At 41.7% G+C, this 20649-nt stretch overlaps 1 protein-coding gene across 1 annotated transcript in view; it reads right to left on the minus strand.

Moving 5' to 3' along the window:
• RFTN2 (raftlin family member 2) overlaps positions 1 to 20649 on the minus strand; it is a 1293449-nt gene that overhangs the window by 887954 nt on the left and 384846 nt on the right. The window lies entirely within an intron of this gene.

Below are 20649 nucleotides of genomic sequence, written 5' to 3' on the forward strand. Positions count from 1 at the left end.
TCTTTCTATATATATGCATCATATATGTATATAAGATTCCCCTGCTCTTGTCGATCATACCTTTGGTTGACAAATGCGTTTGAATAGTAAAACATCTGAGATGTCTATGTTGCTTCATCATGACAGGTAAGTGGGGTTTGGAGGGGGATTTGAGTGTCTGTGCATATGTGTGGGTGTTAGGATTAAAGTCGAAGTTGGGTGAGGGGATAGGTGTAATATTTCGAGTACTTTAGGGTTACAAGTGGATAGATATAGTGTTGTGTTTGTGCGTCCAAAAATGTCTTGTGCAGTGGTAGTGTTACAAGAAGGTGTTTTTTTTAAGGTGTGGGGTTAGTGCTGGGGGCAGGGTTAGGATTTCGGTTAGCACTCATTACCTAGGTGGTGCATGGGCAGGGGGAGTGTCATGCCACTGTAATACCTGCACATTAAGCAGTTAGCAATTCAAGTAAAGTCTGCAGACTTAGATACATAGGTTCATTGGTACATACTAGGCTAGGTGTCCTTGCAGGCCATTCTAAGCCTAGCCAATTTCCATTTTGGTACATCTGATTAAGAACTGATGTTAGAAGACATATACAAGCCACCTGCATATACTCTGCAAATTAAACACTGACTTACCAAAAATATACTTCTGTTGCAAATTCATGACTATGTTTTGAAAGGCATGAGCACAAAAAAAAAAGTCAAAAGTGTTATACTGTTCCAGAATACTAGCATTAAATGTATGAGATAGATGTTTTTGAAGGAGCCTACAGTCATAACCTTTCTACGAGGCTGTTTTGTAGTACTCAAAATGTTACATGAAGCTTACACTAGAATATCCAGAAAGAAAGTTGTACAGATCAAATGTATAATGGGCTGGTATAAATCACGAACTGGAAAAAAAAGATGAGTGATCAATGCCACACACCACCAAATGCACACTGTATCCATGGGGATGGTCTGAGAAGTAATTAGACTAGTCTGCATGTGGATTATGCTGTTTACTCTTTGTTGTTTCTAGTTTTGACAGGTGCTTACTCAAAGTGGATGACTGCATACATCATAAATTCTGCTACTTCTAATGTGATGAGTGAAGGGCTGAGACAAAGATTTAGTATACCATAATACCATAAATATGCCTGCCTGTGAATATTATTTCACCAGTGCAGAGTTTTACTTGTGTATATTTGTTTTTTAACGAGGTTAACCCTACTGAGTCAGGCCTTTTTTTTTCTGGGGACTCAAATGGAGAAAGCTTCATGAAAAAAATCTTGCATAGAATCAAGAGACAGTGTATAAAATAGTATTCAGTACAAAAATGCTACATGTGAACATAGGTGTTGTTTAGTAAAAGGAAATGCTACGTAGAAAAGCAAGCATACTATTCATAGGAAAAGTTGCTCAGCAAATGGTAAATTCTAAGGTCTAAGATGCAGGTCATTACTTTTCTAGTTACGAAAGACAGCAGTGCAGATCCTCAAAGGTCATGATTCAAAGCTGTACTCAATATTTAGTGTATAGAAATATTTATATATATCCAAGGTATAAACTGTAAGCAAAATGTTGTTCACTAGACAGATAATGATTATGGATACTGCAGGCAGCAGAAGAGTTCTAAAGTAGAACACTAAGTGATTCTACTAGAGTTGCAGTACATAGATGACTGAAAGTGTATTTTGCACAGTATTTTGTTGAACGTAGGCATAAGGGCTGTAGATCTTACATATGTAAAGTGAGAGTCCCTTCATAATATTTGTCATGTAACCACTGTACCGTTTCATGCTTCATCTAATACTCTAGCAGAGAATTTAAAGGAATGAAAAAGAAAGATGAGGCTGTGGAAAAAAATGTAATTTTATTTTTGTTTAGCTACAGAATTACCCCTTAAGGGGCAGATTTACCTTTGATAGAAATGCTTATGTTAGAAAAGCCAAAATCCACATATTGCATATTTCACTGCCTTATACCAGATTTGACAGTGAAAAAAATAAGTTCAGAAGCACCTGTCTGACAAAAAAATAGAGTCAAGTCAGAGGCATAGGTAGGGTGGGACAAAGGGGGAGGCTGCCCAAGGTGCAAGGTTTATAGGGGCCACAATTGGCAAATGTTGATGGAGCAGTGGTACATTACCACCAATCAGAAATTAAGGCCAATACTGTATTTGTAGTCATGGCTTAAGCTCTAAATTCATTCACCTGTGGTATTATATTATATTTCTAGTACGCCGTATGTTACAACTTCTTAGCAGATTTTTTTTTTTTGTCCTGAGCTTTGAGAAGTTTGTTTTTTTTTTTTTTCACTTTTTCTGAGGGTGGTGCCAGATCAGGGACTGCATATAGCTCCAGTTCTGATTTAAGTTAATTAATGTCTATCTGTGAAGCTACAGTTATGGTCCTAAATAGATCCTGGATATAAACAAAAGCTATGAACTTACCATAACAAAAGATCCATGTTGTCATCTTCTTTCCATTTCAACAAGTGAGCATATTGGATCCATATGGATCAAAGGCCACCAGCTAAACTTCGGTTCTAAGGCTCAACCTCCTCCCCTCTCTCTTAATGCACCACAAGCCCTACTGCCCTCAGATCAAATTTGCCTCAAATATATGATTATCGAACTGTAAGTAAGACAACAACAGTACTAAAAAGGAAACTAACCAGAAACAGCAGTCTAAAAGGATTGCAACCAAGCAAGTCTCAAGGAAGATGCGGTGCAGTGCAGTCCAGTGGGAGCCATGAAACAGTGACCATTTGGATGGGGAGAAACTGGAAGGAATGTTAAGATGGATGGAAGAAGGCAATGTGGCATACTCATTATGGTATGTATGTAAATTTTATATTCACTGTTGTCTGTTCTGTCTGCCTCAACAAGTGGGACAGTGTCCCCAGCTAGAATAATCATGGGAGGCATATGGAAAGATATTCCAGAGAATGGCAGAACTACAGGAAGCTCTGGACCTGTATTGTAAACTGATCTTATAAAGAGAGACATCATATGAACTGTCCATGTAGCTGCTCTACAAATAACAATGGGAATGTCATTAAAAGAGGGTCTGAAGGCCACAACCGCCTTGGTATAATATGTCTTTGGTTTAGAAGGTAGTGACAATCCCTTAGCCCTGTAAGCAAAGGTAAAAATATCTGATAACCACCTGAATATGATAACCTTAGACACACTAGAATCCATTTTAGCCTTAGAAAAGAAGATAAACATACAGGTGATCACTTTTCATGAAGTCCTTTGTGGGTTTATATAAAAATTAAGACGGTGATCATCCAAACAATGGAGCTGATAGTCACCTTTACTTGAGAAATTTTGAAAGAAGACTGGTAGTTGTATAGTCTGGTTAAGGTCAGTCTTTGGAGCCACTTTAGGAATGAAGGCTGGGCTGGTCCCGAGGGAAGCCCTACACCTATGAAAAATGAAATACAAAGTCTTATATGACAAGGCCTGGAATTTTGAAATCCTTCTGGTTGATGTCACTGTCACAAGAAACAATGTTTTAAAAGACAGAAATTTCAGCTTTAATGAAGCTGCAGCCTCAAATGGTCCCTTGGTAAGACTCTGTAACAGTACTGTAATGTTCCAAGGAGGCACGGGATCCCACAAGGTGGGGTGTAAAAGAAAAACACCCCTTTAGAATGCTTTTGAAAGCCACAAGCAAGCAATTGAAGCCTGCTCCTCTCCCACATGAAAACTGGAATTGGCAGCTAACTGTACTTTAATCATGGATTAACTGGCCCCATCATGGAAGTGACCTGCCAGGAAATTCAGTATCGAAGGCAAAGTTGACAAGAAGGGGTCTAGACCCTTAGCACTAGCCCAAATGATAAATCTTTCCAATTGCTTTTATAGATATTCCTAGTGGACGGTTTCTGTGAAGAAATGCAAATATGTGACTCTGGAAGACAGTCTGGAAGCTCTAGTTATCATTGGAATAGGAGAAACCAAGCAATCAGATTGAGGAATTTGATGTTCATATGAGGCTTACAGGAGGGCTGAGAGATCAGATCTGGAGGGGGATCCAGAACACAGGGTGGATATACTAGGTGAGGTTAAAGAAAGAGGAACCAAACCTGTCAAGGACAAAAAGGAGCAATAAAAATCACCTTTACCTTGCACCAGTCTAATTCCAAAGAATGTGACTGTGACAGGAGTTGCATGCATGTGTACATAAGTCCCAGGGGGACAAGTATGGAATAAAATATCCCTCGGGGACTGTCCCTCCTTAAGGATCAGGGAGAAAAAGCTGCAACACTTACATATCAAAGCAGGGCTGGCTCCAGTGTCTGAAAAGAAGACACAACCTGCTCAGTTTGTTTGCTAGGATATTGGATTTGCCAAGGGATGTGCATTACAAGAAGAAATCACCCACTGCCACACCCTCATGTCCTCTCAACATAAATGTCAAGACTGGGTTCAGTCTTGTTTATTGATGTAACAGTCCACAGAAATACTGTCTATCTGTACTGCTATCACACCTGTGGGGAGGCAATCCTGAAAGGCTCACATCTCCAGGACATTGATGTGAATGAAGCTTGGTCTCTGTCTGAGAACAGGTACCTTGGACCATCTTCCCTTCTAAATGTTCCCCCACCCCCAGAGAGGACACGCCCATAGTTACCATGGCTCTCAGTCGGGAAAACACGAAGGGATGCCGTAAAGAGGTCAGCACAGAAAAAAGGCACTACAAGATATGCTGTGTACAGATCTTGGTGAATCTGATGGGGTGGTGCATCTGTTGATAAAAAATGGACCACCGGATGGACAGAGTCCAATCCAATGCAGTGCTTTTGTATAAAACCTTGCATGTGAGGCTAGAGTGATAGCAGCTGCCACGGATATCAGCAGGAGAATTCTCCTGGTGTAAGAGTTGTGAAACTTAAAGATGTAAAGATGACAGACTGGACAGGGGAAGCCTAGTTATCTGGGTAGTTATGTCCAGGTGGCAACTTATGAATTCTAAGATTTGAACAGATTCCAGTTTGGACTTTTTGAAATTAACTGTAATTCCTGTGGAGGAGCATAGATATAGCAAGGAGTCTCTGGCCTAAACTAGCAAATCTTTTGCGGTGGCAGTGATGAGCCAGTTGTCTAAGTACGGGAACACCTAGAACCCTTGCAACATAAGTCAGGCTGCTACCACTGCCACATATTTGGTGAACACTGGAAATGGCGGCTGTGGTCAGACCAAAGGGCAGTACTCTGAACTAGAAATTACTGGCTCCCAGAAGGAAGCAAAGGTACCTCCTGGACTGCCTTACTATCATGTTGTGATGCAATCATCCTTTCTCAGAAGAGAGAGTACAGACTGTATCATGACCATCAAGAATGATGTCTGCCTGACAAATTGATATAGGTCCAAGACTGGCCTAAGTTCCCTGTTCTTTTTTAGCAAAAGCATAAAAATGAGAAAGAGAAATATGCTTGCACCCCTAGAAAACAGAAGGCAGTTGTGTGCACACTGTAGGTTTGAGGATGGGATTTTTAGACCCTTTTGGATCAAAAAGTTTGCATTCATCAAGTGAGGAAATGATTTCTCATAGTGAATCCATTCCATCTTGTCCTGAGGAATCATCAGGTGTTCCTACAACAACCAAGAGATATAATCCCTCCATCATGTCTTGAGTCTGCATTGGGACCTCCCCCTACTGGGACATGCTAGATCAACTCCAGCAGTGGGCATCCTTATAACTATCCTAAAACACCTCAGTTGGCTCCTCAAACATGAACGAGCAGCAGTTTTACTCTAAGGCTTCTGCAGATTGTGAAGCTCCTCAGCCTGTCACAGAAAATAAGCCTAGTGACCCTGCAGAAAAAAACTCACTTCTTCTGAACTCTCTCCACTGCTCACTAACAACTGTGAGGTTGAGAATGTATTATGACTATGACTGGTAAACAAAGAGTTATGTATGAACATTCAGTTGCCATTTCACCATAACAGATTAGCTTGGTGCCTGCAATACTCTAGATGCTACCCCAGTTTATGTCATTCTCACTCTTCTCATTGATATTAGCAGGGAAAAAGTTGATTAGATACTTAAATCTTCTCCACTGACAGCAGATGCCACACCATCCTACACCTGAATAGAGATATCCACTCATTTCTGACACAACACCGTGGTATCACATCTGACAATGTTGCAGTCCCAGGCAGTTCACACTCAGCATGTAATAGTCTGAGTGTCTGTCGGGCATCATGGTCAGACAAAGCCATAAAGATGAGCAACACTATCTGAACATAACATTCCAGGTCCCCAAACTGGACACCATCCAAACCTTGGCTGTGTCTCGAGAATCCTGTCCATGAAAATCATGAACAGAAGTGGCCACAAGATGGATCTTAGCAGACTCCAAAATCAACCAAGAATGAATCTAAACTAATGCCAGCAATGTGGCTGCAACTGTCATCATGTTTACTCTGCGACTGGAGAGTAAGCAATAGCCATTGAAAGCTCATACTCTTATAAAACTTTCCACAGGAATAATTGTATATTAAATTAGAACTCTCCCATAGCTTCTCACATAGCTGCATGCTATCATGCTGATCTGTTGTTTCCATGGGCCAGACAGAAAAAGAAGTTATGTGCTTACCATAACGTTCCATGTGAGTTGTTCATCTCGCCTTCATTCTTTACTGATGGGTTTAGAGCAGATCCCTCGGCTCAGATACGGCCAATTGCAAAGCTCGAGGTCTTCAAATAGTTTGAGGCCAAGTTCCTATCCCATGATGCACCCGGAATTACCTCAGATCTTGTTTGCCGCGTATAATAATACCATATGTCATTCTTTCACTCCCTAGAGAAAGGTATAGAAGGACTGTGTAACCAGGATGGATCCAGCATCTCGATCATCTATCAGCCCAGGAGGGGGTAGGAGGGAGAGACGTAAGAATGAAGGTGAGATGAACAACTCACATGGAACGTTATGGTAAGTACATAACTTCTTTATGTGAAGTTGTTCAATCTTGCCGTTTATTCTTTACTGATGGGTAGCATCCCAAGCACCATCTATCTCGGGTGGCTCACGAGAGTATATTTCTCAGGACTGTGGATCCAAAGGCCCTGCCCCTGGAGGCCTTGTCAACTTTGTAATGAGTGATAAAGGTATGAGGTTTTGACCAAGTGGCTGCTGCCCAAATATCATCCATGGGAAGCCTGGCAGAAAAGGCAGATGATGTAGAAACTGCTCTGGTCGAGTGAGCTTTAATCTTGTGTTGCAAAGGCATACTGGCAGCTGAATAGGCAAAGGTGATACAATCAGATAACCATTTAGACAGAGTTGTTTTAGCCACTGGTCTACCCTTCCTGGAGTCCGAGAATGAAGCAAAAAGTTGGTCTGATTTTATGAAATCTTTTGTTCTATCCAAATAAAATCTGAGTTGTCTGTGAACATCAAGCTTGTGCAGCATATGCTCTAAATTGTTTGAATGGTTGGGGAAGAAGACTGGCAAATCAATAATCTTGTTGAGATTGGTTTCAGTGCAAACTTTGGGCAAAAAGGAGGGGTTTGTTCTAAGTGAGACTCTGTCAGCATGGAATATCAAATATGGAGGCTTGACGGATAAAGCCTGAAGCTTTGACACTCTACGGGCAGAGGTAATAGCTACCAGAAAGATGGTTTTCCATGATAAAAATTTGAGGTTACAAGAGGAAGCTGATTCAAATGGAGGAAAAATTATCCAGGAAAGCATAAAATTTAGATTCCATGGAGAAAAGGGAGATTTCACAGGTGGTCTAATATGAAAGATCCCTTTGAGAAAGGCTTTGGATAACTTGTGAGACATGACAGTCAACCCTTCAGATCCAAGATGAAAATTAGAAATGGCAGCCAACTGAACATGAACTGTTGCTGCTGTGGATCCCTTGTTAAAAATCATAGTTAAGAACTCTAAAATGGAGGCCATAGTGGCTTGGTAAGGATCAATATTATTTTTAGAGGCCCATATAGAAACTTTTTTCCATTTGCTAAGACATAGCTTCCTAGTAGAAGACTTATGAGAAGATAAAAGGATCTGTTTGGTCTCATTAGAGATGTTATGGAACCTGGCTATGATGGGAACTGGAGCAGCCAAGCTGTCAGCTTCAGGGACTGCAGAGAGGGATGAAGATCCCCTGACGAGTGCGTCAGAAGGTCTGGAACTGGGTCCAGAATCCAAGGATCCTCCAAAAGATGAAGTTGAAGGAAGGGAAACCAAATCTGACGAGGCCAATGAGGGGCTATTAGAATGATGGTCCATCCCAGGGTTTTTGCTTTCTGTAGAACCTTGGGTATCAGTGGGATTGGTGGAAATGCATAGAGGAGACCTGGAGGCCAATTGTGTATGAGTGCGTCCCTTGACATGAAGTGAAGTCAACCACCACTGAAGGTCCTTTTTGCAGGAATTTGTGATCATTATAGTGTGAGACATGGGAAGCTCTTGGTAAGACCATTGAGTGAACAACAGCCATTGTAGTATCCGCATGTGCATACGAGCTAGTGGTATGGCTGGAATTGCTGCTGCCATCACGTCCAATAATTTCAGAGTTTCTGATGCTGGTGCTCTGTCTTTTGATATCAGAATGCTGACATGCTGACGAAGAAGCAGAACTCTTTTTATTGGAAGCCTTAGTGTGGTGGTGGTGGTGTCCAACTCTACCCCGATAAAAATGATATGCTGCAATGGCGACAAGGCAGATTTTTCTGAGTTGATTGTAATGCCCAGATAATTGCAGACTGACAGAGTGGACTCCCTGGCCTGAATGAGTTGATGCCTGGTGGTGGTGGTAAGGAGCCAATCGTCTAGGTAAGGAAACACCTGGAATCCTAGACGCCTCAGATGAGCTATGTCCACTGCCATGCATTTGGTGAACACTCTGGGGGCTGTAGTGAGACCAAAGGGCAGGGCTCGAAACTGATAATGATTGGCTCCCAGCCAGAAGCGCAGGTGATCCCTGGATGGTCTGGCCACTTTTATTAGGTAGTACACATCCTTGAGATCTATCGAGCACATCCAATTGTCTTTCCCTAAGAAGGGAAGTATAGACTGACGCGTGACCATCCGAAACTTCTCTTTCTTTATGTATTGGTTCAATCTGCTGAGGTCCAATATGGGTCTCCAATCCCTCATCTTTTTTGGAGCTAAAAAGAATCTTGAGTAAGTTCTGGATCCAGTCTGGTCTGCTGGGACTGGTTGGGTGACTCTTTTTCTTAGTAACATTTGGACCTCTATTGTTGCCTGTTGCCTGTTCCCTGTAACTGGGTGGAAAGTCCAGGATTTTTCTTATGACTGGAGGGGGTGTGGCAAATGGAATGAAGTATCGTCTGGAAATGATACTTTGTACCCAGCTGTCTTTTATTTTGAGCCAGGCGTCTGGGTACAAAGATAAGCGACCTCTGACTGCTTCCAGAGCAGGACAGTCAGGCATCCTCTCAGGAGTGCTGGTAGGGCTTCCCAGAGAAGTGACCTCTGTCACCCTGGTGTTGCGGACCCCCTCTGCCATGAGGGTGGCGTCTTCCATTATTGCCCCCTCCTCTGCCCCTGGAGTGGGGTTCACCACGTGTGTCCTTAAGGGCTACTTGGGATTTTCAGAACCACATTTTTTCTCCCCTTTGACCTTTAGGGTAGGGTTGGCTAGGGGTGGAAAAACAGACCCAGACAGCAGACAGAGTCATTCTGTCATGTTCACACCTGGTTAAGGTTTCCTTCACTTTAGGCCTGAAAAGGGATGAGCCATCAAAGGGAGTGTTCATGAAGGATGACTTGTGAAGGAAAACAAGCGCATCCAGGAATGTCTCCTAAGAGCAACTTCTGTACCCGCCGCCCTACACGTTCCATCAGCTGCATAAAAGATGAGGCGCATGGATGAGTTGACAACAGAATCTTTGTCGGAAGCTCTTGCAGCTACTGTACCTTGAAGAGTATCCCCTAGCTCCTTAAGGAGATCTTTTTATAACCTAGTAAAATAGGTTAAATAGTTTAGCAAACGGAGAGCAAAGGTTGCTGAACTAAACATGCGCTTCCCATATCTATCCATAATCTTGGGAGTCTCTGTTAGGAGGATGGATAGACGAGGAAGTCTCAGACATTTCCATTTTGGTGGCTGCCGCCACCACAATGGCATCAACTGGAACACCTTTTGTTAAAAATGTTTTGTCAAGGGGGCAGAAATGAATTTATTAGGCCTCCTAGGAACAGGTTCCATAGTATCCGGAGACTCCCACGCCCTTCGTGAGACCAGCTGCATCACCTCATCGAAGGGCGGAGACACCAAAGAGATGGAGGGCTGAGACTCGAATGCCTTCAGGAAAACTGACTCATCCTCAGTAGGGCTTTTGGACTGCCAGTCACCCCTCTGCCTAAGGATCTCAAGTATCTCAGAGAATGAGATATCCTCAGAGGGGGACCGTGGGGACCCTTCTGACTCATCTAAGTCACTATCTGATGTTAGAGACTCCTGTGGGGAGTCTAGATGTTTCCTCTTACACAATCTCTTCCTGGGAACCTCATCAGTGGGAGCTTCTGGTGAGGTCTCGGAAAAGCAGGGGCCACCCAATGGGGCCTCCAGAGGCTCTAGGTCTCTACGCTTGGTTAGGATGTGCGAGGCAGAATCAGACACAGGTGCTTTGGGGGAGGAGGAAGGCAGACCCGAGGTCGAGGATGTCCTAGGAGACATGACTCCCCTCATAGCATCGAAAGCACCTCTGCTCCGATGCAAGCGAGCCGACAGGTCCGAAGAAACCGTCGACATCCCTGACACTGGGACAGTGGGCTCCAAGCCCGATGTAGGAGCCGAGCTCATCTGAGCCAAGGCCCTGAGAGGCAAAGTTGGAACCGACAAGTTGGTCCGACTGTCCTCCCTGGACCCGACCAGAGAGTGTCGGCTCCTAGAGCCCTCGATCAGCACCGAGAACGTCAGAGTGCACGAAGCCAAAGACACTGGAGCAGGCGTTGGCTCAGTGGGTTCCACTAACATCAGGTCTGCCTCCTCCGGCTCTGATGGACCAGCATGGCTCGGAGGAGGAATAGTTAGAGTCAGTGCAAGGGTCTTCGGCTCCGAAGTCATTTGGGTCGAAGCCGATAACACTTTTGCTAAGGACGGTGCCAATAACAGCTTCTGCACCACACAATCCACATCCAGATCCGACAGGCTGACAGAGGATCGAGAGGAGCGTACCGAAGGTGGTACCGACTGGAGAAGTGGACTCTTAGGTGCTTTGGACACCAGTTCCAAGACTGGGGACCAGCTTCAAAAGGTAAAAGACTGTCGGCTCCGATGGTAATGGAGCCGAAGTCAAAGACTTTTTCGATTTCTTTGAGTCCGAAGTCTTGGAAGACTTTGAGGACTTGCTGGATCCATCTTGATCACTCAAAGCTTCCTGAAACAATGGTTTCAGCAACCCTCTATCAATCAATTTTCTCTTCCTTTCCTGTGACCCCCTAGAGGAAAATGAATGGCATATAGCACAGCTGTCTTGTAAATGCAGAGCTCCTAGGCAGTATATACAATTAACATGGCTGTCTGTTACAGACATCTTTTGGCTACACTTTGGGCACTTTTTAAACCCAGACTTGGGGTGCTTGTCTTGGTCAGCCATTGAGAAAAAAATACTGTCACACAATACAAACTAGGCAGTAACTGACTACAAGAAGATTTAAAAATCAGGCTAAGTCAGACACACACACAGCAGAAATGCAAGTTCAGTATATATATATATATATATATATATATATATATATATATATATATATATATATATATATATATATATATTTTATTTATTTTTACATTTGTTGACCGGGTCAGTAGAGGCCTGGGGAGAAAAGCTCCAAGCATTAACAGTGACAAGTTTACAATATATCAAAAAAACACTTAAAATCACAGAACAGAGGCAACACTGGTCTAAAGAAAACGACACTTAAAATCACAGTGCAGAGGGAACATTGGTCAAAAGAAAAATTATACTAAACACAATAATAATATTGAGAAAGATGCAAAGGAGAGAAGAGCCTTTTATATTATCCTCATGCTAAGAAGGAATGTGTAGAGAATAGAATTAGAGGTCTAGGTTAGTGGAGTAGAGAAAGAGGTGAGTGCAGGAAGGGGAAAGAGATATCAGTCTGGGTTTGCACATAGACAAAGCCAGCGAGTATTAAGATGTTCTTTAAGATGTTTTTTAAATAGAGAAGTAGAAGCAAGGGTTGATATTTCAGAAGGTAGCTGATTCCAGTTTTTACCTGCTGTGTTTGAGAAAAGTGAGTCACCAGCTTTGTTGTTAGATTTAATCGAGGAAGCTAGGAGCTTATTAGCAGAGCGAAGCGTAGTCAGATTTTTGTATGGTGTAATCATATTAGTGAGGATAGGGGTGTTGTTGGGGTGGTGTAGGATCTTTTGGGTGATAAGTAATTGTTGAAAAAGTATATGGTTCTGTAATTCTAGCCATCCCAGTTGTTTGAGGTTGAGGCAGTGGTGAGTTTTAAAGGGGGAGCAAGTGATGAATCTTGCTATGCTATTATAACAGGTGGAAAGTTTGGAGAGGTTGTTTTTAGATAGGTTAGTATATATAGCAGAGGTAGAAAAGGGTAGAAATAAGATGGGTCTGGGCAATAGTTTTTCTGGCAGAAGGGGTAAGGAAGGGTTTAATTTTATAAAGGGTCCCAAGTTTTTTATTAACAGACTTTACAGTGGAGTTAATGTGGTCATCGTAGTTGAGGCGATTATCAATTGTTACACCTAGTAGGCGGGTTGTGGTATCTGGGGATATGTTGGTAGCATTGTTAGAGGTTATTGAGAAGAATGGATGGGGTGATTTATGAGTTGGAGTGAAAAGCAGTAATTTTGTTTTTTTGGGATTTAGGAGGAGGCAGTGTTGCAGAAACCAATTTTCGACATTATGAAAAACAGTTTGGGTGAGGGACTGGAGAGAGGCTATGTTCTTAGCTGTGCAGATTAAAGTCGAGTCATCTGCATATTGAATGCAGGTGGCTTGTGGAATGTTTGTGTGTAGATCGTTAATAAATAAGGAAAAAAGAAGGGGACCTAGTAGAGAGCCTTGGGGTACTCCAATATTTACTGGAAGTAAGGTAGACAGATTGTTATTCCAAAGTACTGCTTGCTGTCTGTTTTCCAGATAAGACCTAAACCATTGTAATGTTTGTGGGTTGATTGAATTGGCCTTCAGTTTGTCTAGAAGTAAGTTATGGTTAACCATATCAAAGGCTTTTGACAGGTCAATAAATAGTGCAGAGGAAAAAGAGTTATTGTTACGATATTTGTTTATAGAGTCGGTGAAGGATAGCAGGGCAGTCGTTGTGCTATGGAATGGCCTGAAGCCATGTTGGCAGTTTGTCAGTAGATTATTTTGTAGAAGGTAGTTAAGTAGTTGTTTGTGAATACATTTTTCCATTATCTTAGCTATTGGGGAGAGTAAGGCAATAGGCCGAAAGTTAGAAAGTTCAACAGATGATCCACCTTTATGTAGAGGGATGATGTGGGATACTTTCCATAAGGTAGGGATTTTGCCTTCTGAGATAGTTCTATTAATAAGGATAGAGATGGGATAGTCTATGGCTTTTGCGGCAATTTGTAGGTATTCAGCTGGGAGACAGTCAGCGGAAGGGGTGCAAGGTTTCAATTTTTGAAGGAGCCTACAGATAAGAGATGTAGATACAGGTTGTATTTGAAAGGTAGGAGATTAAGTTTTAGAGGTATTTAGAGGGGAAGCAATAAAAGGAGATAAAGCATTGGCTAGGGTTAGAATGGCTTCTGTGAAGTAGTTATTGAAGGCATCAGGAATCTTTTTGGAGTTGGTTTGGTTGAATCCTGCAGGGGCAGGAGTAGTAGAGTGGCCTGGGTGAATAAGTTTGTTAATCCCCAACCAAAATTTTTGTGGAGTTTGTTGACTGGTTTGTTGGGGGTGAAGGTAGAAGTCTTTTTTGTCTCTAAGAATGTCTTTCTTGGTGGCATTTCTTAACTGTTTAAAGTGGAGGTGGTCTGATGGAGATTTGGTGGCTCTCCATTTAGCCCAGATTTTATTTATGAGGAGCATCTTTTGCCTTGTTTGTTTTGTGAGCCATGAGGCAGATTTGGTTCTTATTCTAGAAGAGCGATAAGGTGCATGGGAATCTAGGATTTGAAGAAATCTTCTATTAAAGTAGGTCACTGCTTCATCAAGTTCAAGATGAGTCATAGGTGACCAGTCACAAGCTTGTAGTTCAATTAGGAAGCTGTCTGGGTTAAAGAATTTTTTAGAACGGGCGGTTTTGAAATTATTAGTCGTTGGGATATGGACTTTCAGTCTTATAATGTAGGTAAGCATATGGTCACTGATATCGTCAGGAAGGGTTCCTGGTGTATAGGTTTCAGGGTGGCTATTAATAAGGATCCAGTCAAGTATGGTTTCCTTACTGCTAGGTTTGTGGATTCTAGTTGGAGTAGTTATTATTTGAGAGAATCCAAAGAGATTTATGTGATTAGTAGGGTTAGGGGAGCTGCAAGTAGAGCAGTCAATGTTAAAGTCGCCCAGTACAATGGTCTCCTGGGGTAGTTGGGTAGAGAGATAACTAAGTAAGTTTTCAAGAGTACTGGTATTATTACCAGGGGGAGATACATGCAAATTAGATAGATAGATTTGGAGTTGTTGATTTGGAGTTTAGTAGTCAGGGTTTCAGACTTTGTATCTAGTGATGGGAGCACATTAAAGGGGGATATTCGTAGATTAGATTTATAGAGAATGGCTATGCCTCCACCTTTTTTGGTTTTACGGTCACATCTGAGGATATTATAGCCAGGAGGGGTTATTTCCTGGTCCAGAGTGGAAGGTTTTAGCCAAGTCTCTGTAAGGCAGAGAATGTCAAATGAGTGCACTTCAAGGAGTGCATGCAGATGGGAAATTTTATTATTTATACTTTGAATGTTAAGGTGAGCTATAAGGAGGGAATTAGGTGGTTTAGTTAATGTAGGGATCACAGGCAATGTTAAATTGTCTAGGTGATTGGTATGGTTAGTACTGGGGCAAGGGTTTGGATGGATATTACTGTTTAGGAGGGGGTGTTGCTGGGGGTATTGTAGAAATTTAAGGATTTTGTGGAAATTGTTAAAATTCTTTTTGATAGTGATGTAAGTAACATGGGTTGCTCTGTGATATTTTGGTAGTATATAGTTAGAGGTACAGGTTATGTTACTATGGCTAAGGTAATAGATGAAAGAAGATGGTAAAGTTTGCTGGAGGTGTTGGTTTTGTTCAGGAAGAGAAAGATTTTCTACGAAGGTTAGTGAGTAAGGTATTGTAAGAGAGGATATTGTGGTAGTTAAGAGCAGTATGTTTGTGTAAATGGTTTTGTGGGATGGGGCCATTATAGCAAGTAGAAATGAGGTAGGAGTAGTTTGTATGAGTAGATGAAGCAGAAAAAAAACAGCAAGTGCTGAAAGAGATTGAGTAGGGTTAAATTATGCAAATAGTAAAGTAGTAGGGATTGTTTAGGATTTAATTTGAGACGTAGCCAGTGTATTAAATGGTGAGGAGTGGTGAATAAGTAGCCAAACGAGAGTTACTTAATACTAATGAGGAGAGATGTATACAGGGGAGTGGCTTACTGATGAGGAGGATAGTGACAGGATGAGTAGAAAGGGGGGAGTGGTTAGTGTAGTATGAGTTTAGGACCACTGGGGGTGGGAACTGGGGGTAGGGTAGGGGAGCGGAGTGAGCCCGCAGGGCGAACGGAGCGGGTTAGAACTGGTAAAGAAAGAAATTCCAGAGACAATCAGAGAGCAGCAGAGCCTTGAGGAGCCCTTGGAAGATCCAGGAGAGTAGGGTAAGATAGCTCAGCTGTATAGATGTTAAGGGATAGTCAAGAGGAAATAGGAGGACAGTAGATAAGCAGCAAGGGACAACCTTAGGAGCAGTCTAGTACAGCAAGGTAAGTTAAAGGTAGTCTGGAATCCAATACAGGGGAGTAGGGAAAATAGATGACCACACAGGCCGAGATTAGGATGCCACCTAGAGGCCAATAGGTATAAAACAGCAAAGCCCTATGGTATACAGATAGCAAGAACAGAATGCTCAAGTAATGGATCCTAAGGAGGGTAGAGTAGTTACTTGTCAGGTAAGGAGGTGTTTGGCTGCTGGGTACCTGCCTCGGTGGCGTGATTACATACACCAGTAGGTTATAGAGAAAAATGCAGTTTAACAATAGTTTGGAGGGTAAAACGTACTTCCTTAATTCCTTTTGGTAACAGGGAGTTTAAAATAGGACAGTAGGCTTCTTTAGGATGCAGATGAGCTGGCTGAGTCTAATAGTAGGGGGTCCTTATTTAGCAGGTAGGAAAGGATTCCCAAGTCTCTATGCAGGAATGGAGGCTGAAAGCTACATGGGTTAGACAGAGAATAGAGAACAATGTCATTGGTAAGACAGCAAGTTATTCCAGGTTCATTCATTAACAACAATTGTTGAGACACAGTTATTGCACTGGGAAATAGCAGATAGAGCACATACACATTCCACGTTAGCTAACAGTTGTCAACAGGAAATCTTCTACAGGCTGGCTAGTTGTTACACTAAACATGCTTTGCATAAAAGGAGAAGGACACAAAACCCATTGTATTGACCTACAACCTTCTGCATTAACAGCAATTTAGAGCACAGTTCCCCAATTTACCCAGGTGAATATATACTGGGCAACTCTGGGCATTAATATGAATGCAGATTAATTAAAAAAAGAACATGTAAAGTATCAGAAATATAGGGCCATAGATACAGCTAGGACCTAGTTCCACATATAATCACTCAAAAAATGCTAAGACAATACATCAGTATTACTAAACAGAGAGCGATGTGGTGAAAGCCAGTATATCAAGCGCAGGTACACATTACATCCTAGTTATTACATTAACATGTGGTCCGAAGAAGACAAGAACACAGCCAAATACTGGTTGTGATTCAGCATTCACATAAGACTGTCTGCAAATATACTACAAACCCATTAAACCACATAAAAGTAGCTATATGCTATTAATGTCAGAACGCTTGCCTATTACTAGTTGCTATTGGTGATACAGCGTTCACAATAGTTATGCCAGTAAAGAATCAAAGAAAAAGCCCACAAACCATATAAGATATGGCTAAATGCTATTTGTGACTCAACGCATTCAAATGTCTGTCGGCAAGTCAGCGATCACCTGAGTTTGTCGTCAAAATTACTAAAACCCCTTAGAGCACTTGCAATAGCTAAAATGCTATAAATAATAGAACACTCGCATATTTTTAGATGCTATTGGTGATACAGTATTTACAATAATTATTGCCAGTAAATAATCAAAAGAGAAAAAACCCCACAAATCATATAAACTATGGCTAAATACTATTTATGACTCAACACTCTCAAATTACTGTCGGCAAGTCAGCGTTCACCTAAGCTTGTCATCAAAAAACACTAAAAACCCCTTAGACCACATAAAAATAGCTAGATGCTGTTAATAATAGAACGCTCACCTATTGCTGATTACTATTGGTGGTACAGCGTTCACAACAAGTCTGTAAGCAATGAATCAAAAGAAAAAAATCCCATAGACCATGTAAAAGCTGGCTAAATGCTTATTTTAGACTCAACGTTCTCATATTACCGTTGGCTAAATAGCAAAAACCCTTCAGAATTCAAACGAAAGATCTAACAGTTGCAAGAATGAACGCAATCATAAAACAAGTAGAGTGGCGTACTAAAAACCCACGTGGAAGGCACTTAGTCAAGGATGGCCATTTCAAACACAGTAAAACATCTTCAAATTACTAGCTTCAGCGCTCATTACATGTAAAGTCGTACTGTTTATTTAGTTTATTACAAAACTAGTAGCCAAATACCATATAAGTACAGCTGTATAAATTAACAAAGATAGTTAGAAACACAAACTTACGGAGAACTTAAACCCTTCAGGGCCAGGAACACACAGCAGCCAGGGCAGATGTAGGATTCTAAAGATGGCGCCACGCTGGGCTACCCCACTATATGCTATTTGGGAAGGATATGAGGTGAAGAGGGGTGGAGATAGGAAAGGAGTAGGACAGAGGTAAAAAGGGGAGGAGATAGGGAAAGGGGCAGTATAGTTGGACCTGGGAGGGGCAATAATGCCTTAAAAGGAGAGCTGGCACAATGTAAGAGGAGTTAGCCTAGGAGGATAAACCAAATAGTGTAGCAGTAATGGGTATCAAGGAGAGGATTAGAACAGAGTGATGGATATCGAGGAGAGGATTAGAACAGAGACACTAGCAGGTAAGTATTATGCAATGGAGATATAGAAAGGGAGAGATGTTTAACAGAAGGCAAGTAGATCAGGATGAAGTAGCGGTATATAGAACTGGTAAAGAAAGAAATTCCAGAGACAATCAGAGAGCAGCAGAGTCTTGAGGAGCCCTTGGAAGATCCAGGAGAGTAGGGTAAGATAGCTCAGCTGTATAGATGTTAAGGGATAGTCAAGAGGAAATAGGAGGACAGTAGATAAGCAGCAAGGGACAACCTTAGGAGCAGTCTAGTACAGCAAGGTAAGTTAAAGGTAGTCTGGAATCCAATACAGGGGAGTAGGGAAAATAGATGACCACACAGGCCGAGATTAGGGTGCCACCTAGTGGCCAATAGGTATAAAACAGCAAAGCCCTATGGTATACAGATAACAAGAACAGAATGCTCAAGTAATGGATCCTAAGGAGGGTAGAGTAGTTACTTGTCAGGTAAGGAGGTGTTTGGCTGCTGGGTACCTGCCTCAGTGGCGTGATTACATACACCAGTAGGTTATAGAGAAAAATGCAGTTTAACAATAGTTTGGTGGGTAAAACGTACTTCCTTAATTCCTTTTGGTAACAGGGAGTTTAAAATAGGACAGTAGGCTTCTTTAGGATGCAGATGAGCTGGCTGAGTCTAAGAGTAGGGGGTCCTTATTTAGCAGGTAGGAAAGGATTCCCAAGTCTCTATGCAGGAATGGAGGCTGAAAGTTCCTTAATTCCTTTTGGTAACAGGGAGTTTAAAATAGGACAGTAGGCTTCTTTAGGATGCAGATGAGCTGGCTGAGTCTAAGAGTAGGGGGTCCTTATTTAGCAGGTAGAAAAGGATTCCCAAGTCTCTATGCAGGAATGGAGGCTGAAAGTTCCTTAATTCCTTTTGGTAACAGGGAGTTTAAAATAGTACAGTAGGCTTCTTTAGGATGCAGATGAGCTGGCTGAGTCTAAGAGTAGGGGGTCCTTATTTAGCAGGTAGAAAAGGATTCCCAAGTCTCTATGCAGGAATGGAGGCTGAAAGTTCCTTAATTCCTTTTGGTAACAGGGAGTTTAAAATAGGACAGTAGGCTTCTTTAGGATGCAGATGAGCTGGCTGAGTCTAAGAGTAGGGGGTCCTTATTTAGCAGGTAGGAAATGATTCCCAAGTCTCTATGCAGGAATGGAGGCTGAAAGGGAGAACTTAAACCCTTCAGGGCCAGGAACACACAGCAGCCAGGGCAGATGTAGGATTCTCATATATATATATATATATATATATATATATATATATATATATATATATATGGCTATATATGACAGTAAAAGCCTTTATTGTCACACAACTGTCTAACACACAATATGAGCAGACTATGCAAAAAAGAAGATAGCTGCTAAGACAACACACTCTAATATCCTATAAAATATTGAACAGACAATTACTGTACACACAAGAAAAAAATTGTAACAGTAATTATAACTTTAAGCCTTTCCTAAACAACTGAAGGCTAAGCTACTAAATAGAAAAAATTCTACACACTAAATAATTTCTATATCAAACAATGTGACAAAAGTCACTGACTAAGCACACTCTAAGAACTAGCAAAAAACTTTTAAACTAGGCCTAAAACAAGAGGCCACTAAAAGGCTTTATCACAAACTAAGGGAAGGGACTAAATAGCAGAAATACACAATAAAGCTATAAGAGCTTTGTAAAACTATCTAAATACAACAACTATCTAAATTTTAGACTAAAGAATTAGAAAAAGCAGTTTACTGGCCCGAGCTAATTTCAGAACCTCCGATCTATTGCAGTGGCAAACTAGATCTGGGGTATTTCCAGGTGCATCATGGGATATTAACTTGGCCTCAAGCTATTTGAAGACCTTGAGCTTTGCAATTGGCCATATCGGAGCCGAGGGATCGGCTCCAAACCCATCAGCAAAGAATGAATGGTGAGATTAAACAACTTCACATTCTACATTTTTCACTGAATCCAAGGTTCATCCATCACCTGGAGTCCCCTCTCCAGCACACTGGCACAGAGTTTTCCTGGCAGGCTCAAAGGTATGAATCTCCTTAGAGTTAGAAAATATACTCTAGTTCCCCCTTCCTAAAGATGGAAACCCATCACCCCAAGTTGCCAGTTCACAGGTACTGCTCCTGCTTTGTGTGAAATCATGAAAAGATGATATTAGCCTCCTTGCTACCCTAGTTCTGTTCGGTGCTTTCATTATCTCTGGCAGATGACTTCAGCTACAGTAAAGAATCACAACCCAAGAGCAGTTTCAGATAAAACCTGAACAAATTTCACTATGGGTGATGTAAATTTTAATACTGTACTTTATTTTAAAAACAGTCCTAGATAGGAAATGAGCACAGAATTGAACATCATGGTACATCACTTGGAATCCATTCACATTCACTGGGAGTCCCATAATGCTAA

The sequence above is a fragment of the Protopterus annectens genome, chromosome 2.part0, assembly GCF_019279795.1.
Source record: "Protopterus annectens isolate FY-2018-M chromosome 2.part0, PAN1.0, whole genome shotgun sequence".
NCBI classification, from domain to species: Eukaryota; Metazoa; Chordata; order Ceratodontiformes; family Protopteridae; genus Protopterus; species Protopterus annectens.